Raw genomic sequence first — 19,483 nt, 5'->3', positions numbered from 1 at the left:
CAAAACCACTGACACTAATATGGTACTACTGATAGGCTTTAATAGCAATAATTACTATAAATATTGGTAGCAGCTTAGCAGACTGATCTTTATATATATATGCTATATACATACTAGAATTAGCAAAATAGACACCAGAATTGCATACTAGAATTTACATTTTCATGTAATCAACATAACAGCATGCATGGACTCTATGTGAAAAGGCATAAATGCATTCCTGAAAATTATGCCAGCATTTGTTTTGAAGTGCCAAAATATGTATTATTCCTTCCAGACCTGAATAGAAAAGTACAGTCCAGGAACAAATATGAATAGTTGAAACAGATTCTCAGTGTATTCCATATATGCAGTTGCTATTATCATAAGAGAAACATTGCCTTAAAGTAGGTGATCTATCATGCCACAATTAGCAATTATTTATCACAGCAACAATCCAAATTGTGTCCTCAATATGCTTCATTGTATATTTAAATTAAATACAGGCAGTCCGTGTAAAGTAGAAATCAATCAATATATTGTAATTAATATAATCATATCTCTCAAGAGGTCTAGCAGGTGTGTTAGACACAGACACAGATACATATTGTGTAGCTTTTTAATACAACAGGACATTGGTGTGGTAGGAGAGCCTGAAATGCAGACAGTAAATGCAGATATATTAAGCAATATTAAGCATAGGTACATCATTATGGCCCATGAAATTGTTAGCCTTCATGTAGTCCCTGCATCTTTTCAGAGTACAGTAGAATCATCACTCTAGTAAACATTATGTGTTGACACCCAATTGGTGCTTAACAATAAAACAATTGCCTTATTAAATCTAAATTAAATCCTGCTCAAGATAAATTTAATTCCAAGTGTGGCTTAAACAGCTCACAAGAGTGATGAATACTCAGAATGAAGCAAACCCAAATTATTTGTACTGCCTTACTTTTCCAGCCAGATAGCTGTTTATTATTTTTTGCATTATTATTTTAATTTGCTGGTATCCCTTCTGCTTGCATGGAGCTATTTGAACAACCAGAACTACAGAGCTGTCAGCTGCTTTCTAATTCTAACCCAGAGCTGCTAACATTCCTCAGAAACTTTCGCAAGCAGACAGAGTCATTAACATCATTTGACCATTTCATTTCAGGATTCATTTTACACAGCTGGAGTTGAGCTGTTCTGTGAATAAGACATGCTTATAACTGACAGAACACAGGACCAACTCTGAGCCTGAAAAAAAAAAGTGTTACATCAGTTAAAGGTACTTATACTTCAGGAGTTTCTTGCAGCAGATTTTTATTTTTTTTTAATGGGTTATTGTGGATTTGTTTGGGTCTTTTCTGAGAAAGAATGGCTGCAACATAATTTTCATCTAGTGTATAATTTAAATAATATCAAACAATAATCTATAATTGATGCAAGCTCTCTAGGCAAGGTTGCTATTAAAATATTCTTTTAGATTCTTCTGAAAAGCTAACTTTTCCTTCTTAAGAAGAAAATTAGAAAGGTATGGTCTGCATTTTATATTTCAGTGAATGGAACCCCTCAGCAGTCCAATTCCCTGAAAAATTTCCACATTGATTTGTAACCTTTGGGGGAAAAATTCTTAATTCTCCATGGTTTCTGATCACTTAGGCTTTTCTGGGCTTGGGTAACACAGCATGCCACATGTTTTCCTAACAAATTGCATTCGGACACTTTCCGACACTTTCATTATTTTAACTCAGGTAATAATTAGTCACTGTCAGAGCTAAGACTTAGGTTGTGCAAATCAGAATAAATTTACCTCGCTGTAGCAGCAGTCACAAATGAAGCAATAAATTAGAAATAGCAAATTGTTACGGACTTAAGAGATCACAACTCAGAATCGCTACCTGAAATCCAGGAAATGTTACAGCCCTGCCAAGATTTCCTTGAGAGCTTAATTTTTCCAGATAACTTCATGTTTCGAGAATGTTATTGCAAAAAAACCCTGGAGATATTATACTCATGATATTCCTTAAGAAAACACAGCAGGACTTCACTATTGCAAAAAGAGAAAAAAGAAAAAAAAAAAAAAAAAAAGAAAAAAAAGAAAATTACCAAAGACTGTTTCTTATTAGTATGAAATGCATGTCTTTTGAAGGTCTTCAGGGTTCAGAGTCTCTCCCCCTCCACAGCTTCCCTCTCCCTTATCCTTACAGTTTGTATAGATTAAATGCATAGTGCAACCCCATGGGTTCTCTGTTGTAAAGCTATGTCTAATATGAGGCCACTAGACACTGTCACATAAAATCCATTAAAGTCCATCAGATGCACTGTCTTGGTAACATTCAGCTCATTGTCATTGGGCTGCTGCAATGAAGCATAGAGTGCCTGCTTTGAAACTTGATTAAAACAATTCATTAAAAGTAAGGCAACTAATCAGAACACAAGGGTTGTCTTCATGGGACTTGAAAAGTTCATTAGTGCCCCCACTATGAAAAACAGGAGTGGGAAAAAGAAAGAGGCAGGAAAGGGAAAGAGAGAGGAGTCCTCCTCCTCCCCTTCTCTCTGAGCTGTTATGTAGGGGCTGGGAGCCAGCATCCTTCCCCAGTGCTTTAATTGGTTTGATCTGATCCTCCTGCATCATCCCAAAGCCTCTGTTTGAAATTGTTGGTCATTACAGTTTGATATCTCTTTTTTTTCCATTTTCTTAAATAACTATAAAAAATCCATTCCTGGCAGAGTTATTCTCAATTTCACCTCTTCCCAAACCCAGAGATTTCATTATACAAATACCCTTCTGTATGAAAGCCCAAGAAACAGCATCTCAGTCTCGTTTACAGTGAACAGTGATCTTGTTTTCATTCAAGATCTTTTCCAATTTAATTTTTAAGCCCCAAAATAAAATAACTTAAAATTGCAAATAGTTTTGAATTTGTCAAAACAATGCCAGTTTTAGAAACCATAATTTAGGCTTTTGAATTGCCAAAAAAAATTTGTTCAAATTTACCATTTTCTTCACAAACTAATTTTTAAAAGATTTCTTAAAATAAGACAAAAAAATACCCTCATGCAAATGAAATATACGTGGGGAGGCTGCTTGCTGGCATTCTAACATAGTGTTTGAAGATGGAAGGGGCTGCTGCAGGTCTGGCACACCGTGTCAGCTGCTTGCAGAGGAGCATCAGCTCCTAATCTGAGCAGGTAAATAGCAGTAAATTCACAGAGACTATTTCAGTGGTGTTAATGTTCTTGTGAATAGTAATAGTGGAGCAGCACTGCAGACACCCTTCAGGAGGGCCCTGATTTACGGGCTATGGGAAAGGTCTATTCTCTTTGTTCAATATAGACCATAAACAAAATTCATCCAAATGACTGTTATGAAAAGTAGCTCCACAATATTGCATGAATCTTTCCACATCCCACACCTTATCTAAAGTTTATGCCTGGAAGATGGACTACTTGCATTGCAGGAACTCTATAGATTATCTCCATTACCGATTAAAGAGAGTGTCTTTTCCCCTGCCTCCTGCCTACCCATTTGTTACCTCCTTAAATGAGTGAAGGGTCTTTTGATTAAAGGGTTCTTTGCTCAGGAAACCACTGTATTTGCAAACACAAATGCATATATGCACTCTAATGAATAATGAAGGTTATTTATTGCTTGTGCTTGAAATAATGGTTGATTTTGGAGTGCCTTTCATAAAACCCACATCAGAAAGTGTGTTATGTCCTGACATTTTCATTGCAGTTCAAGTAAAACAGTCCTTGGAAATTGTCTTGCTACCAAATTGCAATCATAAAGGCATGGCTTCAGACTCTGAGAATCACTTCAGATTGTGAACTTCTGGATAATATATAACATAAAGAGTTTAATTGAATCAGCCAGTTGGGTTTTTGCCCAGAAAAGTAGAAATTTAAATGCTGATGCAGCTTTAGCTTCCAATGACACCAGTCAGCACTCCTTAGATTGGATTGTAAATAATCTTATTTGAGGATATGCAGTATGATGGGGATATACTTGTCTGTAAACTTGCTAGCAAAAGTAATTAAATAATTCCATTGTGTACTAAGACATATGAAAAGTCACTGACCCCAAAGAAAGATTCGATAAGTATTTACCAGCAGCTAGAAGAAAATCCTGACTTTTTAGTAATTCTTGACTTATTCTTGAGTTGCCAGGACAGAAGAAAACAAAAAGAAAATCAGAATACAGCAACAGTGAAATCTGTTTCTGCCCCATGTTTGAGGACTTTTGTCCTTTCAGTCCACTTGGATGGTGAAAAGAATTTATCTGAATGCACGCTTGGTTCACATCCCAATGTTTCAAAGTTCACCTGGATTAGTGTCCTGAACATCTCAACAAGTCCGATTTTTCAATCTTCAGCTACAACTGACAGAAAACAGAAGAATAAATACAAATAAGTCTCCTACCTGATCTAACATAAAACCTTGCATTAAATTTAAGAGAGGAAAAAAAGGAATGTGGTCCGTGGTTTTTACTGAAAACAATAATTAGCCCCAGATCACAAATGTCTCAAATTTTTTTTTATTTCCAGAAGTTTCACACTTGCTTAATGTGAAATGCTAAAAGTGAAAAGTGGAATGATTATAAGCTGCACATTTAAACACTTGCAACACCTTTAATATTTCTTTTTCTTTTTTTTTTTTTCCCAGAGACAATGTGAAAATTAACTATTGAAAGCATTAAGTGTAAATAGAAGAAAGTGAAGCAAAAGTTGAAAAAAGTGAGAGCATTTATTCTGTTCTAAAAATACCAACTGCACAATTTCAATGTTGTGGGGCTTTTACAATTTAAAACATAATTCTCTCTTTAAAATAGAGTTCTCTGATCTTCAGTGAGGTGCAGTTATTCAACACAAAAGGCACCTGAGCTGAAGAAGAGGAAAAACTGTTGCTTTAGTCAGAGACAGCTTAGGATGGGAGATGATAGTCCTTTACTTCAGCTTTTTGTGTAGGAAAGCTGAAGGATTTGTATGAAATATGGATTAAGAATTCACATTTCAGATGTTCTTGCATCTCTGCCCAAAATCCTCACAGAGCTCAAATGCTACAGCTGCTGTTGCCTGTTCTGCTTCATGCTGTGCCATCATTAGTCCATGCAACATCAGCCACATGTGCCAGACTGGATCCCTCATTTAGCTCCACTGGATCCCTAAGAGGAGAATTGAATAAAACCTCTGGCATTTCACAAAATTATGCACAGCTCCTCTAAGACATTGAATGTCTCCCCCCCAGCATCAGTAGTTTGCTGCCAAAATTGTTGTTTACAGGAAAGTATTGACATCAGAGACTGTTGATTTGCAATTTCAAAGATCATGTTTCACAAAGAAGTACAATAGTGGCAATTTTATGGATCTAGTCAAATTCCAGTTGGAGTAATCTTCCCTTCCTAGTGCAGTTAGCCACAGTTGCTGTGACAAAACAGAAACTTCATTCTACTTGGAAAATGGCTCCCTGTTGTAACAGCCAAGAATGTGTCCTTGGGAGCATCCACTCTCTTTTCCTTATCTTCATTTTCATTTAAAAAATAACAAAATAGCTGGTTTTCCCTACTCAAACTTTTTGTTTCTGCAAACTGCATGGAGAGCTCTCAAGATATCTCATCAAGCTTCATTTTCTAATACCTTTGTTTTATTTCCCTGCACAGTCTTTCTGTTTCTTTTCCCTTTGCCTGTTTTTTCATGATGATTAGCACAATGCCTACAAGAAAATCATATGTAGCTGGTGCAAACCTCAATGCAGTTGTTTCATCCCACTGAAGATATGACCAACTGTGTCTTTTGCCAGAAAAACCCAAGATGTCTCCAAAGCATTATTAAGATATGGATGCATTTTTTTTCTTTTTTTTTTCTTTTTTCTCCCTTTTTTTTCTCTCTCTCTTTTTTTTTTTTTTTTCTCCTCTTTTTTTCTTTTCTATTATCACCTTATAAAAAGCATCTGGGGGCTGAAAAATGTGATGCAATGTGGTTAGATCACCTTGGTCAGTGCACAAGGTAAAAGCTACCTGGCCAAGGCAGTCTTGCTGCATTGTGGTCATTTTCTTAATGGTCCAGATGCAGGTAGGGACCAGAGGTTTTGGCAAAAATTACACCAATTCTGCACTTCTTTTTGGTGCACAATCAGGAATACCTTCACCTGCCTCTGAGATGCAACACTGACCTTTATTATTCCACAGGTTTGTATAAGTAGCTCAGGGAGGATGGAGAGCCAGCAGCCCTCTTTCTCCCCAAAACTTATTAGCCACCAGATCTACTTCAGCTCCAAAAAATGTCAATATGTATCCAAAATCAACTTTGCAGATGGATTTTGCTTCCATTAAATTCCATGGTGAAAAAAAAACCCCTATATATATATATATAGGGTTTAATTTAATTGTGGGCATACAGTACTTGCAAAAAAACAAATAGCTTCATATTTGGATTTATGGAATTATTTTACTGAAAGAGAATTACGTTACATATTTCAATCCCTGATGGCTACTAATGTTTTATTAAATACAGTGTAAATCCAGCTGCAACCATGCAATAAAATCTCCAAGGGGCAAAAAAAAGGAATGTTTTATATTTGATTTCTGTATGCAGCAACTTGGTCTCCTGAATACTGCCCATATGCCACTGTGCTCTCCTTGACATTGATGTTTAATGGGGGCTCAGCTTCAATGTACAGAAGGAACATGATAAGATTATGCACCTCCTCCAAAATATCTGATCCACTCACAAAACAAAACCTTATGCTAAGCTGTTGTACAAAACTATTTAATGCTGGATAATAAAATACACAGAAATTCAGTTTGTACTAAGTTTCATTTCATTACAGAACTTCAAGAAACGATGTGACTCTGAGGACAGTCACCCACTGTAATTAGCAGAAGAGTAAATCCATTTGTTTTCTGCATTTTTTTTTTTCATCAGGACATGCATTTTCACTCTCATGTGCCCAGGGTTTGAAAGGTTTACATTACATAAAATTAGGACTATATAAACTATGAGCTTCATCTGTTTTCTAATATGATTGCCCCTTCCCTTCAGCAGAGTAGCCTAATTGATAGCCTCCATCGTATGCAATGCACGTCAATAAATACTGAACATGAATGTGAATCAATATTGTGTTAGTACTGGGATTAAGCAGGCTATTTTCTCTCCTCTTTTTTTCCCCTTTTTCCAGAAGAGATGAATATAAGTAAATAAAACGACTGTTTGTCTGAAATTCTGCCTGGGGATTTAGTTTTGCATTTCCCTGCAGGAGCACAACATCAAGTCAAGCTGGTTCCTGGTACTTTGGTCCAATGTGGACAATAGAAGCAAATACCTTAGCAGACTGCTGGGAAGGACAGCTCTTTTTCCTTTTTCTCTGAAAAACCAAGTGCAGTTGTAGAGGCAAAAAGATTTGACTTCTGATATACTTTTTTCCCTTTTTCAAGCCACAAATTAGAGGACAATTTATGAGAGCCCAGCCAGAAATTTATAGGCCCAATATTGACTGCTCTTGACCCTGTGTGCTATTTTGTAGTCTAAACAATGCCAAATCTCTGAGCTGACCCAACACCATGCCAAAATCCATAGACACCTGATATATATTGCACAAATTTCTAAAGCATGGTAAGATCACGACACAGTGATAAATGAGCACAATATTTTAGATCAGCCCTTGCAAATGTGGAGCACAGACTCAGAGGTTTTGGGAAATGAGGACTGGAAAAGGAGGTCTATAATGCTGGGACATGTGAACTGTTAGATCAGAGTACGGATCTAAGCCCAGAACCACAAGAGATTAAAAAAAAACCTCTGGGCAGGTCATTGTGCATAAAAGCTCAAGTGCTTCATCTGTGGAGGACCCTGCTTGCTAAAGTGCTTGACATTGCTCTCCATGTCCTCAGGGGAATTGCCTCTGATTTCCAAGGGGTCAGAACTCGTTATCCCAATGGTGTCAAGTTGGAACAAACCCCCCCTGCATCCCTCTGCCCCCTCCATAGGCCCTGCTAAGTCTTCCTTGCACTTATCACCTGCTTTGAGACAGAGGGAAATTGGGTTTGGGTTTGATTTTCCAAAAGCACCCAAGTGAAAAGGAGTAGATCTTAGATATTTAACAGAAATAGGAATTTAAGGTTGTTTTTCTTTCTTCCAGAAACATTAAACTATGCAATCATCTCCAAAGATCTGGTCTTCAAAAGGGCTCAGCACTGACGTAAATCCAAAGGTTAATGGATAAATTTTCTAAAGACTCTAAGGCAGTGACAATGTTTGGCTTTCTGAGAGCTAACTTTTGGATTTAATCTGTTCATCAGCAGCATATTTAGTTAGGAGGTAGAAACACTTCAGTATAAATCCTTTTCATCCCAATTTTTTTACAGAAGTGAAGCCTGTGGCACATCTGAAATGACTGCCCTGACCACAGGTCTTGGTAGGGAAAAAAGTCAGTATTGCCTTCATAACTGTTATTTTATACACAATGTTTTTTTTAGAGGAGAGGCTGGGACAGGGATCCCCCACTTTAACTGACCTAATTACACAGCTACAGAGTCATCCCTGTACTTGTTTTAGTTGAGGGTTTTTCATTGCAGAGACATGAAATAATTTTCACTTATTCCTAACGATGCACAGGGATTTCTAAACCAAAAGTTAGCAAAAACTTTTTGATTATATTTATCTGAACATCTGTATGCCCATTTGCATATACAAATCTACATTTTCTGAGACTGCATTTCATGTGTGCATAAATGCATCATGCACAGCAGTTAAAAAATCTTTTCAGCGACCTCTTAAAAATGTGCTGCATTTCTTGCAACTGAATTTATTTACCTTAATGCATTGAAAAGTACCATATTTTAAAGATGTATTTTGAAGATTATTTTTCCTGCAGCAGCAAACCATTTCTGCACAACTACTCACAGTGGATGAATTATCGTTTTCCTACCTTGAATCCACAACAGTTAATTTAATCGGTGACTTGTGGAGAATGTATGGCTAAATCAAGCCTTCAGATGAGGGCTCAGCTTAGTTCTCTGTGGCATCTTGTGTCACAATATGTCACATCAGTGTGGCTGCATGGGTGGATGGGTTACTCTTAAAGAAGGCATCAGTCTTTAAGTGGGTTTTTTCTGAAAAGCCAAGAAACCAACCAAACAAAAAAATGTTAATGAACTGGATCTCCATGTGTCAATCTCTTCTTATGGTTAATTACTGTACCAGTGGAGGAGTTTGGGGAGAAAAGAGAATGCAGGTTTGCACTGCACAGTCATTTCACATGGTTCTTTTGAATTCCAGTCTGTGCTGACAGAGTCTCTTAACCTGGAGTACCATCCCAAAGTACCTGGTACATTAACGAGACCACAAATTCCAACTTTTTTTTTTTTTTAATTTGCCTCCCACCCCTTTCCCCTTTGTTGCTATAGTAAAAATGTTTCTACTTTTCTACATCTGTCTGCTGTTGCCAACAAAACACTGGAGAACAGGAGGTGATCTTTCTGTTTTCGTTCCAGCAGCCTGGCCCTGAATGAGTTTAATCGGCTGAGAAACGCGACTGAAAAGGGCTTTGCTACCCTTTCTAACTTCACTGCACTCGGGCTTTCTGTAGCCTAGAGAGTGACACCCTATGCCTTATTTCACTGTGGATTATTTAGAATGCTTCAATTGTGACTTGTCAATGTGGTCCAGGGTAGATCAAGGCAAAACCTCCGACAAGAAAACAGCAATGCGAATATGATGTGACTGACTGCCACACAATAGACTAATACCTCTTAATTTGGACTTTTAGCAATCGTTTACCATCCTTATGCACTTGAAGATTCCAAATCCACTCTTACAGAGAAGAAAAAAAGTCTTTTTCTTCCCCCTCCCTCCTTCTCCCCTCCCCATAACTCGGGTGTATCGATCAATGTCTCTGTATGCATTTAATAGCTTTATTTCAAAGCACTTTACTCTTAAAAGCCCCTCTCACCAAGGCATACTATTGAAATACTGTGCAGGTGTAATTAAATGAGCCAATTTTTTGGCCTGGACTGTAGCCCTGTTCTCTCTTTGGCATTAGAACTCCAACATGAGATTTGGTCATTTCTTATTTCTGCGCCATACTGATTTTGGTTTTGTCTTTTTTTTTTTTTTTTTTTAATTGAAAAAAAATTAAATTGAAATTAATTGGTTAAAGGTTAATAGATGTAGAGATTGACACCCTTAGTAAAGTACTCCACCTGAAATGACAGTGCAGGAGACTTAATATATTACTAGCTAGTTATGTCTGTACTACACCCAGGAGTACTATGGCCAGGGCACCACTGAATTCCAAGCATCCTGTGACTTTACTGTGGAGACTGCTTCAAAGTTATTCAGCTGTTGCTGGATGCTGTGACTCTATTTGCAATCTTCACTGAGAAATAGAGGACAACAACTCATTTGGAGTTTTTCACACAAGTTTTTTCTCACTTCTAGGTCTAGGGAAAGAGTTCAAAATTAACATTCAGAACACCAGTGTGAATAAATTTCATACATCTCTTCTGGTATTGTTTCTGTTGTTCATCAGGCACTTTTCACCAATACTTGTCTGCATGAAATTTTGTCCACAAAAAAAACCTGCAGGAGAGCCTTGTGGGCACTCGTGCACATATATTTTCACCAAAAGGGTTAGAAGGTCAGTGGAAAGCTCTTTGCAATACGGGTGTCATCCAATGAAGCCAAATGAAACAGAGCTATGCATCTTAATCAGGCCTTGTGAATAGGAAATACTCAAAGCAACAGTCATGGTGAATAGTCTGTGATTAGTCCACAAGCTGAAATCGGCCCCCATAACCCACACACCAAATCTTTTTGAGTTGTGCACATATTTGCAAAAACACAAAATTTGTCATTACATAAGTCACGAGCAAAATAAAGGTATAAATTTCTCAGATGAATTGTTCACAAAGGGTAGAGTGCAGAGCTACAACCTGGGATGGTATTGAACTCAGTGACCTAGAGGTGAAGGGCTGAAGAGCCCATAACCAATCACCTTTGAATTCAGTGTCCAGGATTGTCTTTTTGAAAATTAAACAAAGACCCAACTGTAGTAATTGTGTCACCTTATGTACTTAAAGTAATTTCCCCAGCTCAGCTCAATATCTGTAGGAGCAAATGGAGAAATTGCCTGATGTGCCACTTTTCTAAGGCTTTATATCTACTCAATTTTTTTCCTCAGTGCTTTCCTACTGCTCTTCCCAAAAATATTGCAAAGTTCCTGAGAACAGGCAATAAAATGCACAGATGTCTGAGCCAACAGAAATAAAACAAAAATAAGATCTTCACACAAATCCATGAAGGTGAGACCAAAAAAAAAAGACTTTTGCATAGCTGTTTTCTTTAAGCATTTGTCCCTTTTTACTGGAGTTACTCAGAAAATATTTGTCAGATTACTGTTCTAATAAAATTAATTTACTGTCTTTATTAAAAAAAAAAAAGGACACAATTTCCTGCGATGGGTGTCAGCCAGTGTGTGACACAAACATGGTCCTCTAATTCATTGTGGTCAATTACTGACTGAAACCACAGCATGTCCCAGAATGGGGACACAGTTACCCTCCTCTGCAGGTAATATTGGCTGCTTGTTTTGTTGACAGCTTCCAGGTTCAGTGTTTGCCTTGGAAACCAAGCAGACTTTTACAGCCCATGGAGAAAATCAGACTTGAGAGATCCCTCTTGCCCCAAACCCATAAGAGTACCCTGAGCTGCTCCCAGCTGAGAAGCTGTCAGCATTTCTACCCTCTCTGTAAGGGAAATCAGTGAGATGCCCCAAGGACCCCAAATCAGCAAGGCAGCAGGGCTAGAGAAAGCACTCCACTGATTCACAGGCCATGGGAAAACAGTCTTCTCTGATGCCCCCTGCTTCACCCCAAAATTTTGGCTTTGAGTTCACTTCTGTATGTAGCACGTTCCCATCCCGGAGGAACAGACTAATAATGAGGGCCAAATTCTGCTAAAAACACCATTACCTTCTTGGAATAGAACTGCTTCCTTCACTTTTTGTCTAGAAAACCTCAGGCCATCTCTACCTCAGCTGAACCATGTGCTCAGCCAGGGTAAGCCCGCGTGAACTCCACTGAACTTCAGTGTGGTTGATTTACAGCACCTAAAACACTGCCAGAAGGCATAATTAGGATAAGAGCAGCTTAAAAAATAAATTTCCCTCTTAGAGTCATAGAATCATAGAATGGGCTGATTTAGAAGGGCCCTTAAAGATCTAACTTAAACCAGAACAGAACTAGATTTAAACTCTCCTGCAAGACTAAAAATAATCCTTCCAACTAATTGTGCTTATGTCACCTCCTCCAGCAGCACCTATTTGGTTTCATCCTAACCTTCATACTTACCCGTAATTACCATCTCCTTTGACATGGCTAACTAAAAGTGGGTATTAATATGGATTTAATGTTGTTTCAGAAATTGGTGGGGGACCAAGGGTGCCAATGACCCTACTTTAACTTTGCACTAAAAATGTGTTGATCTGTGGGTTTTGGCTGCTGCTTGAATTTGACTTGAAGGTTGAAAGTAAACACATCACTCAAGCACATGGTGCATGAATTAAGGTCTTTCTGTCACCAGCCTCTGCTTTTTTTCCCTACTCTTGGGTCACGCACCCCAGAGTCCCCCCCCTTTCCCCTTTCCTCTCATGGGACCCTGGGGAAATATTTCTCTTGACATGAACTCCTGCATGGCAACACCTGCATTTCTTTCAGAGCACATTTCCATGGAGGAAGGCTTGTTTTTTTCTTCATTTTTTTCCCTCCCCAGAAACTTTTTCTCTAAGAATGAGCAGATTTCCCTCGCCACTCTACAGAGACCTGTTGCATTTCTAACAGTGGAAAGCACACTGCCTGAATTTGAATTCCTATACAGATTACTTTCCAAAAATATGTGCTTTAAATGAACACAGTCCATCTTTTAATTTTTGGTATTATGGGTCATGATAGAATTGGGCACATATTAAAGCCAGAAAAAAAATAATAATAGTAATAATAGAATGTATTCAACACACCTTAGACGAGATTATATGTACAAGGATTTGCTGTGTCAGAAACCTCGCCCTTAGAGAATGCTGGTTTTGAGAGCAAAAATGTTCATTTGTTATAGCTGAAGTAGTTCCTTACTAAAATAAAGCTATCCTGTAAAACAACTTTTCTCAACATAACTGTCTACACCAGGGCTTGTGCTGATATAAATGTCTTAGTCGAGGTGTCCAGGAGGGAAGATTGTTCTTTTTTTTTTTTTTATTTTTACACACTAACTGACATCTTTATTCTGGGAAACAAAATTAAGTGTAAACCAAGCATTACTGTCTACAACATTTTCTTGAGGTCAGGGTTTCCAGGGAATAATAGAAGGAGAAAGCTTCCTAAAGACATATCTTTGTGGAGTAGGGATGGGGGTTCCAATTTACTAGTCTTCATCTTATTGAGGGCAATAATTTCCCTGAAGACTTTATTGGCAGGGCATCACTGCAGAAAACGTTTGCTGCCGGCAACCCTATTATTTTCCATGAGAAATACAGTCCCGTGAGAAAGCACGTTCTCACTCTATTTCTGTGGGAAACACCAGGAGAAGAAGAATTCCAAATCCCGCGAGACCGAGCAACTGGAAACAACACCAGAAGCCCTCTTGTTTGTGTAACTTATTGCAAAAATATCAAAGGAGCAGGGGGGAGGAGAAGGGGGAGAGGAAAGAACATGTTTTCATAAAATTTTCAGTTTGCAAGAGCTCTGTTAAAAAAAAAAAAAATGGATTTATATTTGACAGCCCAAAAATCCCAGGGATGTTCAGTCTATTTCAGTTGTCAATTTACGATCTTTAAAACATTTTTAAAATTGACTGAACCTTAACTACATCCTACCTCATCTTGTACTAGCCAAGTTTTACAGATGCCATCTTAAAAATCAATTCAAAGAACAGCCATAAACTTGAAAGCTTCCTATTTGAAGTGTATATGGCAGAATGCAATTTTGTTTAATTTTAATTGACAGAGATGTCAGCCTAACAGAATATTTTAGAATATTAGTAGGAACAGTAAACTCATGCCTTGACACTTTTATGATATAATGGTATAATTCTCAGGAAAAAAATCACCACTGTCAGGATTTACACAAAAGCAGTACATGTTTTACTTTTTCCTCAGTAAAGGAGTGACAAATGTATTACTAATTACACAATTACTTTATTATGTAGAACCAGTAATAAAACCCTTGACATACCCTCAGAAAATCTCAGTTTCATCAAAAAAGACAGAATTTTTTATTTATTATTTTTTAAAATTAGTAGTACACATTTTCTTGGCAGGTTTTAGCCTGTGGGATGTAGTTCAGTTCACTTCCCTCTGCATTTTACAATATAAAAAGCATATTTGTGAGGCCTATTTGTTCCTAAGGAGACAAATCCTTGAGTGGTGTAAAACTGCTGTTGCTAACCTGTTTGGGCAAGCTGAGAATTAAATTTAAAATAGTATAATCACTTACTACAAAAGATCCAAACAAGTGATTTCTCTTCATTTTTTTGGATACTGATTTTCATATGTCTGTCTATTTTTGGATATGACAAAGCAACTTCACATCAAGAAGTAAAAACATGACAACACAAAATACTTGTGTGTGAAGATCAGATGATACAGAACACAAATACGAAACTTCCCTAAATGTGAAGGTGGCTAGATTTTGAATCTACCTTTTTTTTCATAAGTCTACAAAACTGAACACTAATTTCTCAATCCCACACTTTGGGAGTGGATGAAGTTCTGCTCCAAATTATACCCAATATGCCTCTTTGCACCACTGCTGTAAAGCAAATTCCCAACGAGGACCAAAGTGATGCAAAGGGAAATTAAGGAACTTGGTGGTGCTGTACAACAAATATAAATGTTCCCTAACTCCTCAAGGCCTGATCTGGAAAAGTACTTCAATATGCAGCTGACCTTCAGCACATGAGTAATCCTTTTGACTTTAAAGAATTAGTCATGTGCTTAAAGTTTAGTGCCCTGCTGGATTGGGACCCAGCCTCCAAAACAAAGTATGGCTGCGATTCAGTGATTAATTATAGCCCTCAGATGGACAAGCCAGTTGGGTGAAACAAGAATTGGCCCAACCCTTTGCCCTTCTCCGAAAACAAACCTGAATAAAGGTCAAAAGAGTTTGGTTAAGGATGTACTTACCAAACTTTCAAACCTTTTGAGGGTGCTTCCACCACTAGCAAAGGCTGTGGCATTGTGTCCCCCCGGGAGTCCCATAGGCGTAGTGGGTTGTAAACTCATTTTCCTATATGGTCAGGCACGCGTGTGGGGAGGACAGGGATGAATGACAATGTGGAACGGCCAAAGCTGCTCTCCTGTGACCATGGAGCTTTTAATATGGAGGCAAGGGAATCAGGATTAAGAATTGCAGCTGCTAAGATGCTAAACCCCATATACAGCTCCTATGGCTCAGATGTTATCAAGCGTAAAATCTTTTGAATAAAGCCTTACATGGGGGCACCATTGTAAACTGCTTTCCCAGTTAAAGCCTTTGCGTGGCGGTAAGAGGGAAAAGGTTGTATTTTGCTGTATTATTTTCAGTAATATGTCAAAGGCCAGTGAAATCAATTCCCATTAATTCTAAAGGACTTTCCATAGTAAAAATAATGCCCAGTAAAAGCACTATAATGAAAACACTGTTTAAACTGTTCTTCTCCTCTAAGAATGGCCAGAAACTGATTTTCTTCCATGAGACGATATTGTAAAAAGTCCAGTTCATTTCTAATATAGAAGCTTAAGTCAGACAGGTTTCTGATGAATAGACTCTGAAGGAGTCAGTGTGATTTTGGAGTAGTTTTTGCTTTAGTCTCTGTTTACATTTGCTTATATCTAATCCAGGTTTCCTCTCTTTGATATTTATGTCAATCTCTGTGACATGGCATCAAATTTTAATCCTGGCACTGCCACTGACTGGAGCCGTGGTTCTCGTCTTGGAAGTCACATGAGGGAAAAAAGACACAGTTAATATTGTAGCCTATTTAGGAAATAAGTGATGGAAGTTACAGTTATATAGAAAAATGGCACAAGATTTCTGTTTCCCATAGCCAAATGGATTGGCAAATCCAGGTAAAGGCTGCACATCATGGATTTAAAATCAATCTTTTTTGTTAGAATATTTTTCAACATAATGCTCTAATGCTGTCTGATGTGTGCCTTCCCAAAATCTCAGGATTGGTCCCTATGCCAGGAGCTTCCGATTTAAAATACATTTCCACAGAAACAATGCTGGATTCCTGAAGCCCAAAAGCCATTTCCACACCAAGACCCAAACTATCTCCTGAAATGCATTAAGTTTTCCAAGATTCTTGTAACATAAATGAAAGTTGTCTCCAGTAGAAAACTTCCTGTTTGTTTTGCTCACCAGAGTTGTGGTTATTACACACGCTGGAAACGTTTCCATGAGGAAACAACCAAACCATTTTCCAAGGTGAGCAGTTACTCCCTGAAGAAAAATGCTGCCCATTGACCCAACATACAGATGACTGACCAGATTAACTACATACCTTGTATTAATTTACAGCCTGTGGTCACCCTCACTTATACACATTTATCCAATACACAAACCATGACAGAAAACTTCCTTCATACAGACAGAAATTGTACACAATATGTATCATGGAAACCCAAAGGACAGCACAGTCTTCAGTATTTTTCCCTTAAATATTCTTGCCCTTTTTTGATGTTGAATTTCCTGTATTTTGCATAAAGAATTTAACCCTATGTACAAACAGTGAAAGTATTTTCAATTTAAATGGATTTATACAGGTTGGTTGACTGAGGAAAAACAGCAACAATAAGCAGAAAACAAACCAACCAACCAAACAAACAAACAAAAAAAACCCAGAAAAATAAAAATCAAGGCCACAGGTTTCCAAGACTGAGACCACAGTGTATAAGGCACCTCTGTGATGAGCAGCATAACACAAAAACACAAACAGCAGTTTCTTTCTCCTTGAGAAGTTGAACTAGGAGCAGCCACATGGGTGGAAACACCATCAACAAGGATAGACATTATGGAAGATGAGAAATGGACTGGCAAGAGTAGCAGGAAGGCTGAAGATGAAGAGATTTAAGACACAAGAATAGAGAACAAGGAACAGATAGGATTTTTCTTTATTTTTGTGACAGAGATGGGTGGAAAAATAAAAGTCTCCTCCATCAGAATTTCCCCTCCTCACTCACAACAGGCACTTGGCCCATGTGGAGGATTAACTGGCTGCTTGTAAACTGTCATGTTTTGATATTAAAGCCATTTTTAGCAGCAGCTTGGCCAAGCAATGTGTGTGCATCTGCCACCCTGTAACACAGCCCTGGCTTCCGTCATGCTTTGAAAGAGAGCACCACACCTGGGTTGGCATCTCCCATGCCAGCTTCCAGCCCTCTGAGGCTTGCATCAAGTTTAGGGGATTATCATAGTTTAAAATGCAGGCTTTGTAAACAAAGAGTAAAAATAGTCATCACTAAAGCAATATAGTCATGCTTTGTACAGCTGAAAAACAACAGTGGAAATGCCTGGTGGCACGCCTTTTTCAGGAGCTATTTTTAAATGCATTTAGCTTTTTTTTTTTTTTTTTTTTTTTTTTTTACACTATAAAGAGTTTCAGTTCATGTTATTGACTAATAAGCTCTAAAACCTCAGGTGTGATCAAAAAAAATAGAGCTGATTTTTGTGATCCTTAAAGGATTTCAAAGCCACTACAAAGAACCACCTAAATGCCCTTTCCTTGATTGTCCAGACCCTTATATAGCTTACTAGATAGAGACCCTGGAATCAGGGTCTGTTAAAGCCAATGAAAATATTTCCATTGGCTTCAATGAAAACTGCATTTGGCCTAAAAATAATCTATTATGTGAGGCAGATTTGCCCACTGAGTTCTGGCCAGATTTGATTTTAGAGGAGTTCAACTTGAAATCATCACTCATTCTTTTGGATGCTGTGAAGAAAAGGGCTTCTTTATCCCTTACCTCAGACTCATTAGGTTTAAGATCTAGTATAACATTTACCACATCTAACTAGCAACTATTAAGTAGCCTTCCTTTTTCATTACTTTTGTCCTCTGCACTGCATAAAATCAGGGTCCTTGTGTTTGGGGATGGGTTGGTTGTAGGTTTTTCTAACATTAGTATCTTACTCTGCTTTATTGGCTCCACATTTTTTCATAAGATGCTGCCAGTGTGGATACATGACAGCCAACCCCTTCCTAAGTCATATCAACATTACAGTGTAATACAGAAGAAAAAAAAGGGGGAAAAAAAACCTGCAGCATCTGACTTGTAGTAATATCTAGCATGATATTTTAAGGTAAGCAATAACAAGAATATGTCATATAAACATATAAAAGAACACAATTCTGAAATCTGTAAGAAAATCTGATTTGGCCACCAGCTTTTACACAGATTATCTGTTAGCTTCTATTTCTAACAAACCATGTTATGAGATCATGCTTCTCCGTCTCATTTATCAGCCAGTTTCAATTTTGATGACAGGAGGAGGAGGGAAAAAGTCTCAAAAGATAATAAAATCTCTCACAAGTCTCACAGATGCTGAAGTTCACAGAAATGAGGGTTGGTTAGCAGAAAAGGACTTGAATTGGAGCCCCCACCACAGAAAAGGGTGAAGTAATCTATGTGTGCAAAGGACAAAGCTGTGAAAATTCTGTACAGTTCCTTGCATTTGGCTTTTGTTCCAAGCAGCGTTTTGGGAGGCTCACATTATACAGAACAACCAAGTACAATATTGAGCAAATACACATGAGCTGAGACAAATTTGTTTTGCCATGATGATCACATCACAGTGGATGTAGAGGCTTGCTGATGAAGGCAAAGTTTTGGGAATGGCCAAATGGTTTAGAAAGCCCAATCTGCTATCAATTCCCACACCCCTTGAAACGTGAGACTCACCGTTGTGTAGAAAAATTGCAGTGGTTCATGGGTTGTGTTGCTTGGAGCCAAATCTCCCCACACAATGACCTTCAAAGTATATTTTTACACTCCCATGGGCTCTCAGATTCAAAAACTCCTTCAATTATTGGTAGTCAAAAGGGATTTGCAATGGAGCTAAGATTCAACCTGCCTTCTGCAGCCCTTGTTCGTGCTATAATGATGTGCTCCATGAGGATTTTTGCTGAGGGCACATGACTGTACTCCACCAAATCCATCCCAAAGCCTAGAGAGAAGCCCAAACCATGGTTCAACACCACCCTTTTATAATAATACTGCTTTACCCACAGAAAAAAGTTCAAAACAGTGAAGCCATCAAATTCACCAGATGACCTAGAGGCTGTCACTAGTCTTTTCAGTGGCTCTGAACTTCATTTCTCTTGCCCTCATTTCCTCAGCAGTAAGTTGAATAAATCTCCACCATGGACCAATACTAGATCTGAAGATGGAAGTCACTGCACAAAGCCCAGGTGTTATTAGTTGGGTTTTTAAATAGAATATGAAAAGTGGTCTGTAAACCTCAGCAATAGGAAGCACATGGGAGAGC

The sequence above is a fragment of the Erithacus rubecula genome (assembly GCF_903797595.1).
Source record: "Erithacus rubecula genome assembly, chromosome: 14".
NCBI lineage: Eukaryota > Metazoa > Chordata > Aves > Passeriformes > Muscicapidae > Erithacus > Erithacus rubecula.
This window is presented reverse-complemented; position numbering follows the sequence as displayed.